Source organism: Lycium barbarum, chromosome 7 (assembly GCF_019175385.1).
Source record: "Lycium barbarum isolate Lr01 chromosome 7, ASM1917538v2, whole genome shotgun sequence".
Lineage (NCBI taxonomy): Eukaryota > Viridiplantae > Streptophyta > Magnoliopsida > Solanales > Solanaceae > Lycium > Lycium barbarum.
Window position 1 is genome coordinate 108395848 of NC_083343.1, and position 15791 is coordinate 108411638.

General features: G+C 39.0%; 1 long non-coding RNA gene and 1 pseudogene across 1 annotated transcript; one reads left to right on the plus strand and one right to left on the minus strand.

Annotated features, from left to right (window-relative positions):
* Positions 1 to 10151: 10151 nt before the first annotated feature.
* Positions 10152 to 12807, minus strand: LOC132603728 (uncharacterized). The gene is made up of 3 exons (XR_009568503.1): positions 12234 to 12807; positions 11772 to 11837; positions 10152 to 10840 (listed from the first exon to the last, which is right to left on the minus strand). It is a non-coding gene; the product is annotated as an uncharacterized LOC132603728 (long non-coding RNA).
* Positions 12808 to 12969: 162 nt separating this feature from the next.
* On the plus strand, positions 12970 to 15010 carry LOC132603727 (cytochrome P450 71AU50-like; annotated as a pseudogene).
* The last annotated feature ends 781 nt before the right edge of the window (positions 15011 to 15791 follow it).

Sequence of the window (15791 nt, forward strand, 5' to 3'; positions counted from 1 at the left end):
TGATAGTTGATCCTCTAAGGATAGATGTAATAAAAACGATGATGGTAGTTATGTTGATGATACTTATGGACTGTTATTTATACGTGTCTAAGTATGTATGACTATTATGTAACACCGACCTTATATGGCCGGGTATGATACTTATCGCGCGCATACCATTGCAGTCGGGTACGTATAACACCGAGCCTTGTCATGGCCGGGTACGTGAAACATCGAAAATTCATAGTCAGGTATGATCCTAATATATACATTTACGAGTAAGCATTATAGATTGAAGGTTCCTATTAGAAAATGGGTAAGAAAACAGGATGATTGCCACTAGAGGTACAAATGGCTCTATTATCTCATGACTCTCCTATCTTATGTTGTTTCTTATGCTTCCATTATGTTGTTGATTATGCTTTACATACTCAGTACATTATTCGTATTGACGTCCTTTTATTTGTGGATGTTGCGCCATGCCTGTAGATGGATAGCGAGACAGACTTGATCCATAGATTATTTGTTCAGGGACTGCATAGAGAAGCTCCATTTGATCCGGAGCTACAGCTGTTGGTACTATTCTTTTGTGTACATACATATGGGCATGGCGGGGTCCTGTCCCCTCTATATGATGTTACATACTCTCTTTAGAGGCTCGTAGATAGTTGTGTATGGTTAGATGTCTTTTAGCCTTGTCGATTTATATTTTGTATACCATTTTGTTAGCCTCATCGGCTTGTGTATATAGATATGGGCATAGTTGTTGATGATGATATGAATGTGTCGTTGCCTAATGATATTAGAATTATTTATGTATAGAAATCATGCGCAGGCCATGAGGGTCACCTAGTTGTGAATGTGAATGTACGATAAGAGGTGCCCGGGTGGGTTAGCACCGGGTGCCCGTCATGGCCCTCCGGTTGGGTCGTGAAAATGTGTTAAAGGAAAAACTGGAAGATTGACAGGGTATTGCGATTGAAAGGGCCCTTTAGTGGGTGAACTGGCTTCCGGTGTATTTTGTTGCTAAATCTTGCAGGTGCATTGAAAATGATGGTCTTCATCGCAGGAGGAACTGGTGGGATTTGGTTCTCAAGAAAAACATTGTCTACGAGTTTTTCATCATCAAAAGGGGTAAATTTATCAGCTTAAGTGCATTCATGTTTTAATGATTGTCAAACTGATGCAGAACCATAGAGACGTGGTCCGTGATCTGCTCTCTGTACATCTTGCATGGTAAACAGAGACAACTATAAATCCGAGCTACTCACTGCACACAAGTATAGAAATTGAGTTGGCCCATACTTTAGGTCAAATATTGAATAAGTGGTCTCTATTCATCCCACATGCTTCCCACTATATATACAACATGCTGCAACATATTGTGTATCACTTGAAAAACCTAATCTAAATCGGGCAAAAGCTGTCTTCAAGAGACCTCAAGTGATAACAAGAACAAGTCACTTGCAAAACTGAAGAACTAGATCCAGATACAGATTTAGTCTAAGTTCTTTAGGTTGTTGTAAGTCTTTGTTCTGTTGTGCTAAAATTGTAAACCTACTCTTCCTAAAAAGGAAGCTGATGTAGGTATTTCAAATTCTTAGTAGTTGTTAGGCAGTTTACCTTTCAATCTATTAAGTGGTACCCTTGGCTAAAGTTATCCTAGGTGTATTAGTTAAGTTTGGCTAGAGGTAATCAACCTTAATTCCTTGGCTAGAGTTGGTCAAGTGGAGGTATTTGTAATCGGTGTATTGCAAAGGTTGAGGGACTATAGGAGTTAGTTCCTAGGTTTCCACCATTATAAGGGTTGAGGGATTATAGGAGTTAGTTCCTAGCTTACGATAGGTTGTAATCTGAAGTTGCTCGTGTAGTGGAATTGAAATCCTACTAGGGTAGGTCGTGGTTTTAAATCCCTTGAGCAAGGGGTTTTTCACGGTAAAAATAGTACTTTCTTTACTTACTGCATTGCATAAGGGAACTGGTACGTGTCTTCATATTGTGTTTGGTGGACGCATAGCCTATAATATGCTCCTTTATATTTTCTTCTTTTGTCAAGGCTAACAGTCTTTTGCTTCGAAAGATAAGGAAAAATAACCTTTGATTCTAAAGCTTTTGAGGCTTTGGTCCGAGGGCTTTAATTTTCCCCTACCGAAAAAATCAATTGTTTGACTTTGTTTTTTGCTTTCCGAACTTGAATTCTTTCGAAAGGAAACTGCAAGGTTTCTGCTTAATATGTCCGGTTACTATGACGCTGAAATTTCATTTGACTGTTATAACATCCGAACTTGACCTTCCTTTAATGAGGTTTTATTTTTATTTATAAGAGAGGGTCCTTATTTTATGGTGTTTTGAAAATGACGTCTTCGATTCGTTTTGGCACATGTTTTCAATATGTCTTAAATGACATCCATTTAATGTATTGGCTTTTCATGGCAAGAATTCTTCAAAAGAAGGAGAGTATTACTGATTCCCTTGGATTATAAGAGCAATGCTAAAGTAAAAGGTAGTCCGGCTCCCATCTTGCGGGGTCAGTTCGGTTACATGAATTCATGTTCCTTAGTCCGTGCAGTCCCTGATACTGATACACTTTTTTACTAGACTTTTGGCTTATAGCTTAGTCTTAGAACTTGTGAGTGAATATAGTCCTCCAGTGTTTCGGAGTAAAGAATGATGTTCCAAGCACTGGATAACACCCCCCAGGGAAAACGTTCAAAGAACCATACGGTACTGCCTCATTAAAAACCTTGCCGAAAAAACCCATTTGGGATAAAACCGAACAAAGAAAAAAAGAGTGCAATCCAGCTGGGCATGACTTTCCCGGTCAGGCGTAGTATCGTTTGAGGAAACTGACGTTCCAATTACTCAGAAGTTTATTCCCATCTTCATCTTCCAGTTTATATGACCATTTACTGGCTATACCGGTAACTTTATAAGAGCCTTCCAAATTTGATCCAAGATTTCCAGCACTGGTGTCATTGGTGTTGTGTGTTACCTTCCAGAGTACCAAGTCCCTGATTTTAAAGTGTCGAAAGTTGGTACGGCGATTGTAGTAACGCTCTATCCGCTGCTTCTGAGCGACCATCCGGACATATGTCAGATCTATGTGTTCTTCAAGTAAATCTAGTTGTACCAACATTACGTCAGTATTGGAATGTTCTTCGGCCCGAATGTACCTTGAACTTGGGGCACCAACTTCAACCAGCATTAACGCCTCTGCCCCATATACTAGTGAGAAAGGAGTTTCGCCAGTACTAGACTTCGCCGTGGTTCTATAGGACCAAAGCACGTCAGGCAGTTTTGACGGCCATGCTCCTTTGGCGTCTTCCAATTTCTTTTTCAAATTCTGAATTATAGTTTTATTGGTTGATTCGCTTGATATTTAAGTCTCCGAGAAATTTGGTGACATTGGACCCGATGAATTGTGGGTTGTTATCACAGGCTATTTCTTTCGGGATACCAAAGCGATAAATAATGTGCTGCCAAATGAAGTCGATCACCTCTTTCTCTCGGATCTTCTGGTATGCTGCTGCCTCGATCCACTTAGAGAAATAGTCGGTCATTAATAGAATGAATTGTACTTGTCCCGGACCAGCTAGAAATGGTCTGACTATATCCATCCCCCATTTTATGAATGGCCAAGGGGACACAATCGGATGCAACTCCTCGCCTGGCTTGTGCAACATCTGAGCATGCCGCTAGCATTTATCGCATCTCTGGACGAATGCCTTCGCATCCTTTTCCATTCTAGGTCAATAATATCCGAGCCTAAGTAGCTTCTTGGTCAGTGAATCTGCGCCAAAATGGTTGCTGAAAATCCCTTCATGGATTTCTCTTATCACGTAATCAGCTTCTTCGGGCCCTACACATCGCGCCATCAGACCATAAAAACACCACCGGTGTAACAGACCATCCACGACTTTTGGGCCCTCTGTCACCTTGTCATGATTCAGGTAATCCAAAGATTCATTGCACCAGTCCCAGACCAGGTTGGTGGAATTAATTTCGCCGTAACTAGACTGATCCGGTGCCGAATAAAGTAACTTGACTACTGATTCAAAATTTGAGCCTGCTGACTCCGTGGAAGAGCCTAAATTGGCAAGTGCATCTGCTTCTACATTCTCTTCCCCGAGCATGTGTACCACCGTCCATTCCTGGAACCTGGAAAGCAATCTCATGACCTTCTCGAGGTACCGAAGCATGTGTTCTTCTTTTTCTTCAAACACCCCATGAACTTGATTTACCACCAGCAGGGAATCACATTTTGCCTTAATGACTTCAACGCCTAGTCCCCGAACTAACTCAAAACTTGCAATCAAAGTTTCGTACTCTGGTTTTTCGTTAGTCAGAGGCACGTTATTTATTGTCTGCCTCAGGACCTCTCCGGTAGGGGTATGTAAGGATATCCCCAAACAAGTTCCTTTTACATTAGACGCTCCATCGGTATAAAGCATCCACACCCCAAGTGGAGCCCCCGGTACTAAGGAAGCCCCCTTTTCATCAGCTTGGTGGGTTCCGTCATCAATGAAAGTGATCATGCCTTCATTCGGGAGTTCGTGAACCCTCTTCTCTCGCGTTAACGAGATTTTTATCTTCTTAGACGTGTCAAAACTGGTACCGGTGATCAAAGATCCATCAAAAATCATATTGATAACATGAGGAGAGGAGTCGAGAGCATTTTTCCCCTCTGCAGGCTCGGCTCTCCCGTAATTGTTTCTGGCCCTTTCACTTAGATATTCTCGGAGATGTCCTCTGGCGAGCATATTAGCCTCCTCATCCAAAGGTGTTTACAATCCGTGGTTTTGTGCCCTGAGGTCCCATGAGCGTCACACCACATCGTCTGATCCCTGGTACAAGGATCGTTCCATAGAGTCTTTGGGGGATGTGACACCGGATGGGTTCTTAGCACGGCCACCATTTGTGATTCCTTGATAGTGAAGTTGTAATCCGCAAGCTTTGGATACTCCATTCCCTTTGAAAAAACTCCGGGAGGATTGCTCTTATGCTGCAGCCCACAGTCGTTCTTTCCATGGTTTTCTTTCTTGCTAGCATTGGGCTTTTCCAAAGATTGATAGCCTGACCCTCCATCATTCTGGCAATGGTTAAGGTTGAAAGTGATTTTTGGAAGAACCCCGATCTGGGCTGAATCTTTTATCCAATTTCCCGAAGGAATTTCCCGCAAGAGCCCCCAGTAGGATATCTTCTACCCAGATCTTGGATTCGTACCTGTTATGGACATCCTCCCAAGTCGTGACCTGAAACTCCAGGATAGTTTCTTTGAACTTCCAGGAAGCATCCGAGCTTAAGAGATTCAACCCCTTGGTGAAAGCCTCGGTGGGCCACTCATCTAGCACCACAGGCAAGAGCATGCGCTCTTTCTGGAATCGGGTAACAAAGACCCGAAGGCGTTCTGACTCTTCCTGTGCGATGCGGAAGATGTCTGCCTTCCTAGTTTTGACATTCCTTGCCCCCGTGTGGGCCTTGTTGATGTCAGCCAGCATCAAGAAAGATGTAATTGAATGCTCGGGTAACTGATAGTACCATGTGAGAGCCCCTCGTGCGAGGGTCTCACCAAATTTTTTTATCAAAGCCGACTCAATTTCCTTCTCTTTTAAGTCGTTCCCTTTGACTGCGGTAGTGTACGGCAGGATGTGCTCTTGTGGATATGTTGTTCCGTCGTACTTAGGAATATCGGCCATCTTGAACCTCTTCGGGATCAACTCCGGTGCAACCTTAGGTTTATACACCAACTGAATGTATCTTTTAGCATCTGGCCTTCCACCACCGGGGAAGCCCCAGGGATTTGATCTAGGTGCCTCTGAAACTCCTTGGTATTTTTCTCAGCTTCTTTGACAGTTTGATTCACCTTTTCAGTGATTTTCTTCATAAACCGCACGACCTGTGCTTGGAAGGGATCATCCAGGACGGACTCGCTGCCAGAGGCATCTCCGTTCCTCCCTACTGTTTGACCGCTACAGTTGGAAGCGTTGCCGTTAGTTGGTGTTGTGGGCATTGTGCGGGAAGCTGCAACCCTGGCCCTAGGTTTAGACATGAGAGAAGTGACAACCTCCTTCAGCTGATCCAATTCCACCCTCATAGCATGGTTTTCCCCCCTCAGGATCTGCATCGATTCTTCCTCGGTGACTTGATGTTCTTGCCTCACTTCCATTGGTGTTGCCCCGGTGATGTTCTGGGGCTGTAGGCCTGTTGTGGGATCTTAGAGGGGCAAGCCGTCAGGGCCGAGCTGGTTGTTGCCCAAGTTGTTTCCAGCATTCATGTTGCCATCAACTCTTGTCATACCTGAAGTTGATAGTTGGGCAAGAAATGGAATTCACGAAGAGTTAGTAAAACACACAATGACTATCACAACTATCCTGGTCCACCGGTGGTCGCCAAACTGTTTACCCAGAAAACGGTTCAATTGAATTTGTGTTCGTGATCAAGGACACGTGGATCAAAATAACCAATAAAGCAATGTGATATGCAATTAGAATTGATATTAAATGAAATATAAGCAAAGTAAAGTTAATAATAGCCTGAGCCTTGATGAAGCCTGATGCTTACGACTCCGGCCAAACTGGTAATTAGAACCTTGATGGTCTTAAAATAAAGCAAAAAAGAGTTCTAAAATGGAGCAAGCGTATATTAGTGTATTTCTCTTGGATTTTGTGTCCGTTACAATGGAATGACAAGCCCTATTTATACATAGGATATGGGGTACACATTCCATGAATTGTGCCCCTGCTAATAATGAGAATTAATGCCATAATAATGATAAGCCATAAAGAGGACAATAAAGTCCATTAATGTCCCACGGAAGGCGTACAGCCTGATTCGTAACGGCAGACCGTTGGTCTCCCTTCCGGAGCTATTTCAACGGTCTTCCGAAACCAGATACATCTCTGGAATCACAGGACTTCCTCGAGAAAGCTGCATGCTCACTCATACTTGACTCATGTCTCTTGCCACGTGTCATCATGGTACTGGTCCAAATGTGTTACAAGAATTTAGCCCAATACATTACTCTTCCCCTGAATGATAAATGGAGAATTTGTTATTATTCAAAGTCAATGCACAAGTATTGCCTGCTATGGAAATTTCATAAGGAAGCTATAACAAACAAAAGTCTCTATCAATCTGATGTTACTCTTGCAGTGACTCTAATCACAGTGGGTCACATTTAGAATCCTCTACATGAAGAAAAAATAGATAACACAAAGAGCAGAATAAATTAAAGTCAAGAAAGACAACTACGAATGAAGAAAAAATAGACAACTACGAATGATGAATAAAAATGTCATTGTTTTCCTCAAGTCCTTGCACGAGTTTTGACCTGGAAATATTGCAAATGAAAGTTGCAAATCACAAATATGCCCTTTCACTTTGAATTTTCATTTTGATGTCTACTCATTAAGAGAAGATATTGTTTACCCTAATCGCCAAGCATCATATTAGTTATCCATTTAAGCCGTCTTCTTTTATTTTAGAAAAATACCTCAAATATTCCATCGAACTATCCGAAATAACTCATTCATGTCACTCGTTAATAGTTGGGATCATTTATGTCATCGCCGTGACACATTTGGTTTATCTGTGCCACCAACCATTAATAGAGCCCTACTACTATAAAATTTCGCCACATGTCATTATTTAAAGCTTTCATTACTTACCAACCCCTACCTCTTTTTACGAGTGGCATAGATGAACCATTTTGTTATGTTCAGTGGCATATTTGAGCCTTTTCCCAATTCCTTATAATACATGTCTCTTGGGTAACAATACTAACTTTTTTTTCCTTCTATTTATCGTTAATGCATGATATTCAACCTTTTAGAATCATATTCCTTTTAGCAGGGGTTGGGAAAAGGCTCAAATATGCCACTGAACTTGACGAAATGGCTCACCTATATCACTCGTAAAAATGGGTGAGAGGGATTGAGGCTAGTAAGTAATGAAGAGTTTAGATAATGCCACATGGCAAAGTCTAGTAGGAGTAGGCTTTGTTAATGATTAGTGGCACGAATGACTAAATGTGTCACAACCATGGCAAAAATGAACTCAGCTATTAACGAGTGGCATGAATGAGTCATTTCGAATAGTTCGATAGTATATTTAAGTTTTTTCCCTTCATTTTATGTATACGACAAATGACTTCTTTTCTTTTCCGCTCTCCTGCTTCGCCAACTCATGAATCTTCACAAGTATATCCACTCTTCTCAAAAACAAATTGAGAAGAGTTTCACGCAACACCTCTTAGTTCATGGGTTTGTCCAATGCACATATTGTGCATAACGGGCGTTGCGATATATAGGAACACCGTTACGGGGAGAAATAGATTTTTGGCCTTTTACAGGCTTTTTTTTTTTTAGTTTTATTGTCTTTTTACAAGAGGTCTTCATTTTTTACAGATAAGAGATATGGAAAAGAAAAAAAACCACATAAGAGATATGAACAAATTGTAAGAGGCCAAGAGATTTTATTTCCTTTTTTTACTGACAATTCAATTATATATGTAACTGATGTCCGAAATCACTTTTGTCTACATGCGTAGAATAGTACCAATTAGTCGTTCTAACCCCGCATATCTTGTAAAAAATTAACACGATAGGTAAAATGAAATATATGGTATTGCCAATCTGGATAATAGTAATGGAGATAAAATTAAAGTTGGAGTTGAGGGACATATCATTTGGAGGACTAATGAAAAAGAATCTCACAAACTTTGATTGTGAGTTCATATAATCACATTGGGGAGACAAAGATTGATTTAATTAGTCACAACTAGTAAGATTTCAATTCCCAACCGAACAGTAGCTCAAGGAATATCACCACTTACACAGCGTACAATCTCCGGTCAAAACCTCTCAATAATGATAGCGTTTGTCCGAAAATTTCATGGTTGTTATAGTGAGGTGTTGTCATGTATATATACTGACATTTGATATTTAAATCTCATTTAGCTTTTATAACCAAAAGTACACAGAAAAATATTTTTCTGTACTTTTTATGTTATAAACAAAAACAAAATACTTGTTAATCTAAAACCTCAATTGATTTTTATTTTTTATTAGTTAAAAATAAAAACTAATAAGTTACTAATAAATCCATAATTAGCTGTATTAAACTAATAAAGAATTAAAATCTAAGGAACATATGCATTTAAAATTAAATGAAAATTTAAATATTTCAAGTTTGACGTAAGAATTCTCTGATTGTAGGTTGTTTCGTAAATTTCAGTCTCTTATTGATAATATAACACTTGAATTGATTTTGAAATTTCTCAAGACTAAATCAGATTCCCCTGAGAAATATAATTTTTCTCATTTTAGATATTTGTACTTTAAATTTACTATGTGTTTGACATTAATGATGATTACCATAAATATTTTAATATTTTATTTTTTATACATATTGTAATATATATTATAAAATATTTGAGTATGGCTATTATAGAGAGGTAATTTTACAAAGAGTGTACCGCTATAATGAATGTCACAGTTGTTATAGGTAGAATGTTGTTTTATAGAGAAGTAAAATATGACATGAAAAATCTATTAAAAAAATCAGACCGTAATAGTGAAATGTTGTTATAACGAATGACAATTATTGAGGGGTTTAATTGTAATTAAACAACTAAACTCAAACTTAGAATCCATAGTATAGTGTATACATTAAAGTCAAGAAAGACGACTGTAATGATGAATAAAAATGTTAGTGCTTATTGTTTATCAAGTCTTTGCACGAGTCCTTGACGTGGAAATTTCAAATGAAAGTTACAAGACACAAGTGTATATATCCTTTCACTTTGAATTTTCAATTTGATGTTTACTCATGAAGGTATCTTTACTCTATTTGTCAAGCATCTTGTGTTAATTATCCATTCAAGTCGTCTTTTAATTTGGTTTTAAATTATATAAAAAGTAAAGTTTGTATAAGATAGGCATAAATGACGATACAATTTACCTTCTTTGTAATTTTTGTGACTAACTAGTACTTTTTAATATGTAAATTTTATTTTAATAAATTAAAGATTCTATATGTTTGAATTATTCACACCGAATATTAGCTATTTTGACCCTCGCACCCCGAATAAAGCTGCATAAATTGAAACAAATAGAGTATTTTATTGAAACATTACATTATTCACCGACTACTCATGAGTCTAGAACGAGAATTGTAGGTACTAAGAAAGAGGCAATCAGGACACTTATAATTAAAGCTATAATTGGAAAGTAAAAACAAGATAATAAGGTTTTGAAATCTAAAAACTTGAAATTGAAAGTTGTCCCTTCCTTCATTAAGTTTAAGACAAGACAATCAGCAATTAGTCCCCAAGCTTGACCATGTACCCTCTGTAAGCATTCCTGTCACGACCCAACCCCGTAGGTCGTGACTAGTGCCCGAACTGGGCACCCGAACACACTCATCCAATCCGAATCACATACAGATAGCGTATACGGGCACAAATATCACACGCTGCCTCACATTATATCAAACTGTCTCAAACACATTTCAAACGCAACCAAATAAGTACATATATATATATCAAAAGCCGACAAGGCTATCAAATGGCGCAACGGCCCAAAACATATACAAATGCACGCCGACATGGCTGCCATGGCGAGTGGGATCATACAAACACACCTGTACAGAAGTAGGCACAACCCACATATACGTCTACAGACCTCTAAATAGATCAACCGAATCATATGGCGGGACAGGGCCCCGCCGTACCCCTGAACAAATATATACATGTGCAAAGAACGAATATATACCAAAAGGCAGGCTCCGGAATAATAGGAGCACTCCAAACAGCAGAAGAGAGTGTCCTAAACTGGTGGATAACCAAACTGTGCGTCTGTACCTGCGGGCATGAAACGCAGCCCCCGAAGAAAGGGGGTCAGTACGAAATATGTACTGAGTATGCAAAGCAGAAGATACAGAAAACATATCTGAGGCATAAACGAAATAGAGTACAGAAAATAAGTACAAGCCCAACATATCAAAATGTTTACTTTCAAAATATAAGTCATGCATAGGGTACAGAAGAATATGGTCGCCCGCCCGTCGATGGCGCCATAACACAGCATAACACCAGAAGGTTTCAAATCTCCGTATCCCCGTCACATATCACAACACAGCATAACGCCATACACAGCATAACACCAAATATAAGCGGAACCCGACCCTCTAGCGAGTGGTTCGGTGAACCATAAACACAGCATAACACCGGAGTATATCAAAGTGCGCACGACAACAGAACCAGCCCGGGACTCGGCGAAAGATATAACAGAACGCACGAGCAGAGTCGTGAGTAACCATATGCATAAAATCATTATCATGGACTCAAATATAAGTAAAATGACCATAATTGAGAATCAAGGTAATAGTCATACCAAATTCTTTCAAAAGTCTTCCGAATTACATAAAGGAAAGTCGCGGGACCCACGGACGGGTATCGACCCGAGCCGGGCCCGCCTATGGAGAACATACCCATCATACTCTATGCAAACTCCTACGAAAATATCGGGGCAATCCGAGCCTTTATGTGAAGGATACGGCGTCCATAGTTACGGAATTCTTTAAAACAAACCTTTTTGTGCAATATTTGAAAAGCAATTATTTCGAAGACATAAGGGTTCATATTTCATCACATCAAACATACGAATGCCAATGAATATATATAAGAGTCATAACGTGCTCGGATTGCGAATTTAGAATTTCCTCGAGGCTCGTGACATAATCTAGTTATAACTAAGGCATGCCAAAAGAAGGAAGGTTTGAGCTTTACATACCTCGTACGCACTCCAAGCTAGCCCAACTCAAGCTAATCCCAACCTACGCCTCGGGCTCCCCAAGGTCTACAAATACGTCACCGAATATCAAACATTAGACATAGGCACTTAGGAGACATACGACATTAACTCTCATTTCCAACATAAAAGTCATCACAACAACCACTAAAACACTAAGCGACATTAATGCGTTCTTTGGCATATAGTATGACCCACATTCGGCTATCACCACACATGCATATATTAGTGATTCTTATCCATCCTACACACTACAACAATTAAACATGCTACATAAGATCAATTCATCACCTCAACACCACACAACACACACACACCTCCTACGACTAACACACCATGCACACGACTCACTTCCAACCTACTATATTTCACAAATTTCACCCATCTTAACATACTACAATAGGCATAAAACATTCACAACACATAAACAAGATCAAATCTTACCTTTCTTCTTCAATTCCACAAATAGGCTAGGGTTTGCGATCTACTAAACGGATGGCTTGATCGCTCCAACAACGCTTCCACGCTACTTAGGGACCTCCAATTAGTGGATTTACACCAAAGAAATATTTTTGGAATGGATAAAATTGGGCTTGATTTTTTTCTTGGTTGGCCGTGAGTTGTTGGTTGTTGTTCTTCACTTCCTTGATTTTTTTTTTCTAAGTGTTGAATGAGAAAAGATGACTTAGAAGTCATCTTTTAAGCTCCCACACTAATTCTCCAAGTGTCCATGGCCCACACAAGTGTTGGACCATTTAAAATTGGCCACAACATGTGTGGGACCAATTTCAAAGCCACACGGCCACAAGGCCCTTTTTTTAGCAAGATTTCAACTTCCAATTATATGAATTTTGGTCCCAATTTTTCCTAAGTTTTTCATGACAACAATTTCATGTACAACTTATGTCTCAAAATAAAATCGAAGGTCAAAAGTCCCGATTTCAAGTCCCGGAATGATCTTGGCCCTAACTTATCATAGTTAATCCGGGTTGTCCCAATGTATAAAAATACGGGACATAACAATTCCAGTCAAATTGAGCTGCATAGTTTTCAATTAGAACTTCGTATAAAATTGACTAAGGGGATGAATTTCTGACCATTCTGCCACTTTTTTAATGTTTTATAAAAGATTATCTTATTTAAAAAAGAACAAAATGAACAAGCCCAATCTAAAAATGCATCAGAAATTAGTTTTGACTTTTTAATTTCTTTCCCTTTCTATTTTACTTTTTCTATATACATTGGTTGCCGTCATATTATTCAGTTAGTCTTTACCCTTCTAAAACATTTATATACTATTCCATTAGAGGTTAGAAGTTAGGGAAGTCATATTAACCATGGCTTTAATATTTGCAACACTAGTAGTAGCTTCTATTGTGTATGCCTTGTATGAGCTGCTAAATGTCCAGAAGAGAAAGAAGTTTCCTCCAGGTCCAAGGGGGCTTCCCATTTTAGGACATCTTCATTTGTTAGGGAAAAATCCCCACCAAGATTTACAAAAGCTAGCCAAGAAATATGGTCCGATTATGTATATGCGATTAGGACTAGTACCTACAATTGTTGCCTCATCTGCTGATGCAGTTGAAAAAGTCCTCAAGACATATGATCATATCTTTGCTAGTAGGCCTCATAACGAGGCATGTCAGTATTTGTCTTATGGCCAGAAGAATCTAATATTTGCAAAATATGGGCCTTATTGGCGCAACATGCGCAAATTATGCACTCTTCACCTTTTGACTAATCAAAAGATCAATTCATTTCAATCCATGAGAAGGCAAGAAGTTGAGCTTATGATCAAATCACTTAAAAATGAAGCTCATGATCGCCTTGTTGTTGATCTTAGCGCAAAGGTTGCATCCTTGAATGCTGACTTGACTTGCTTGATGGTGTTTGGGAAGAAGTACATGGATGAAGATTTGGACAAGAGGGGATTCAAAGCTGTTGTTCAAGATTGTAGTCATTTAGTTGCAACGCCCAATCTTGGAGATTTTTTCCCCTAGTTTGGTGTAATTGATCTCCAGGGACTCACTCGCCAGCTCAAGGATCTTTCGAAGGTGTTAGATGAGTTTCTTGAGAAGATTATTGATGAACATGTCCAGTCTCATGACCAGAAGAAATCCAAAGACTTTGTGGACACCATGTTGGACATTATGCAATCAGGAGAAGCTGAATTTCAGTTTGACCGTAGCCATATAAAAGCTATCCTCATCGTATGTTATTTCATCCCATTAATTTATACTTCTATACAGTATTATAAGCTCATCATACGATAAGATTTGTTCGTACTAATTTCCCCCGTTTCCTTTTTCTATAACAGGACATGCTTGTTGCAGCAATGGATACTTCAGCAACAACTGTAGAATGGATACTAACAGAGCTTCTTAGGCACCCTCATGTGATGAAGAAGCTCCAAAAAGAACTGGAAGTAGTGGTAGGCCTTGAAAGAATGGTAAAAGAATCAGACTTGGAGAATTTGACGTACTTGGACGTGGTTGTAAAAGAGGGCATGAGGCTGCATTCCGTAGCGCCACTAGTGCCTCACGAGGCCATGGAAGATTGTGTAGTTGATAACTTTCACATACAGAAGGGATCTCGGATCCTGATAAACTTTTATGCTGTTCAGAGAGATCCAAGTATTTGGCCTGAGCCTTACAAGTTTTTGCCCGAGAGGTTTGTTGGGAGCAGTATAGACATTCGTGGACGTGACTTCCAACTTTTACCATTTAGCTCCGGTAGAAGAAGCTGCCCTGGAATGCATTTGGGAATTATCATTGTCCGGCTTATTGTGGCACAATTGGTGCATTGCTTTGATTGGGAGCTACCAAATGGTATGAACCCTTGTGATTTGGACATTGATGAGCACTTTGGGATCGTAACATCCAGAGAAACGCCTTTAATGGCTATTCCTACTTATCGACTAAACGATGCTTAATCATCCATGCCCAATTATGATCAGATGATACCTCTTGATCAAAAAATTTACTTATTATGCATGTGCTCCCTTCATCCCATTTTAAGTGTCTTAGTTTAACTGGACACAAAGTTTAAGGAATAAAAATAGACTTTTGAATCTTGTGGTTCTAATATAAAGATGTCTGTAATGTACTAAAATGTCCTTTGAATTTTGTGATTTAAACTTGCCATATAGGATGTTTGAATTGTTAACTTAATTACTATATATAGAAAGAGACACTCTTTTTGGGCAGTAAAAAAAGGAAGGTAAGACACTTAAATTCAGACAGAGGGAGTATATTACAAGCTAAAAATAATAAAATGCATGATAAATACAAGGATCGAATCCCCTTGACTTGAAACACAAGCTTGATATAGTCTATTTTTATAAAAGTTGAATCTCATTATAAGATTTCTAACTCCGCCACTGAATTAGATTGATAATTTTCCTGAATCAGATTGGTAATTTTCCTGAATCAGATTGGTAATTTTCCTATAGTCTGACTATATATACAGTTGACCTTTTCTTTCTTATTTCCTTCGAAATGTACCATAACACCTCAAAGTTAAAACTTGCAAATTGCATGTAAAACCACGGCAAAATTTTTGTCGTTTTTGGGAAGCTGTAATACATTAAAATAAGGCGTTAAATTATGTAGAATAGATTTTTGAGTTATTTCGTATGTGTTGTTAATATTATTGGTAAGATCAAGCGCTTACCCATCATGCCAAAAGCTATAGTTGATAGCAGCAACACAATTTTATTTCTTAACCAAGTCCATCAAGCAAGCATTATTTTCACCACGACTCCAACCCAGCCATCTCCGGCCCATCACCCGTGCCTCGACATAGATAGGATGTTGGTGTTAACTATCAATTTTTTTTAATGAGTCATACATATATAATGGATCAAAGATTGATTTGGCTTGAGAAAGAACGGTCGGGAAAATAAGGTAAAAGGGGCATTTCAGAGTGGAATCAAGGATAAGAGATTTCATTTTCTTTTTACATTTCTCTTATTTCACATGGTTGGTTAAGTCTAAATGGGTG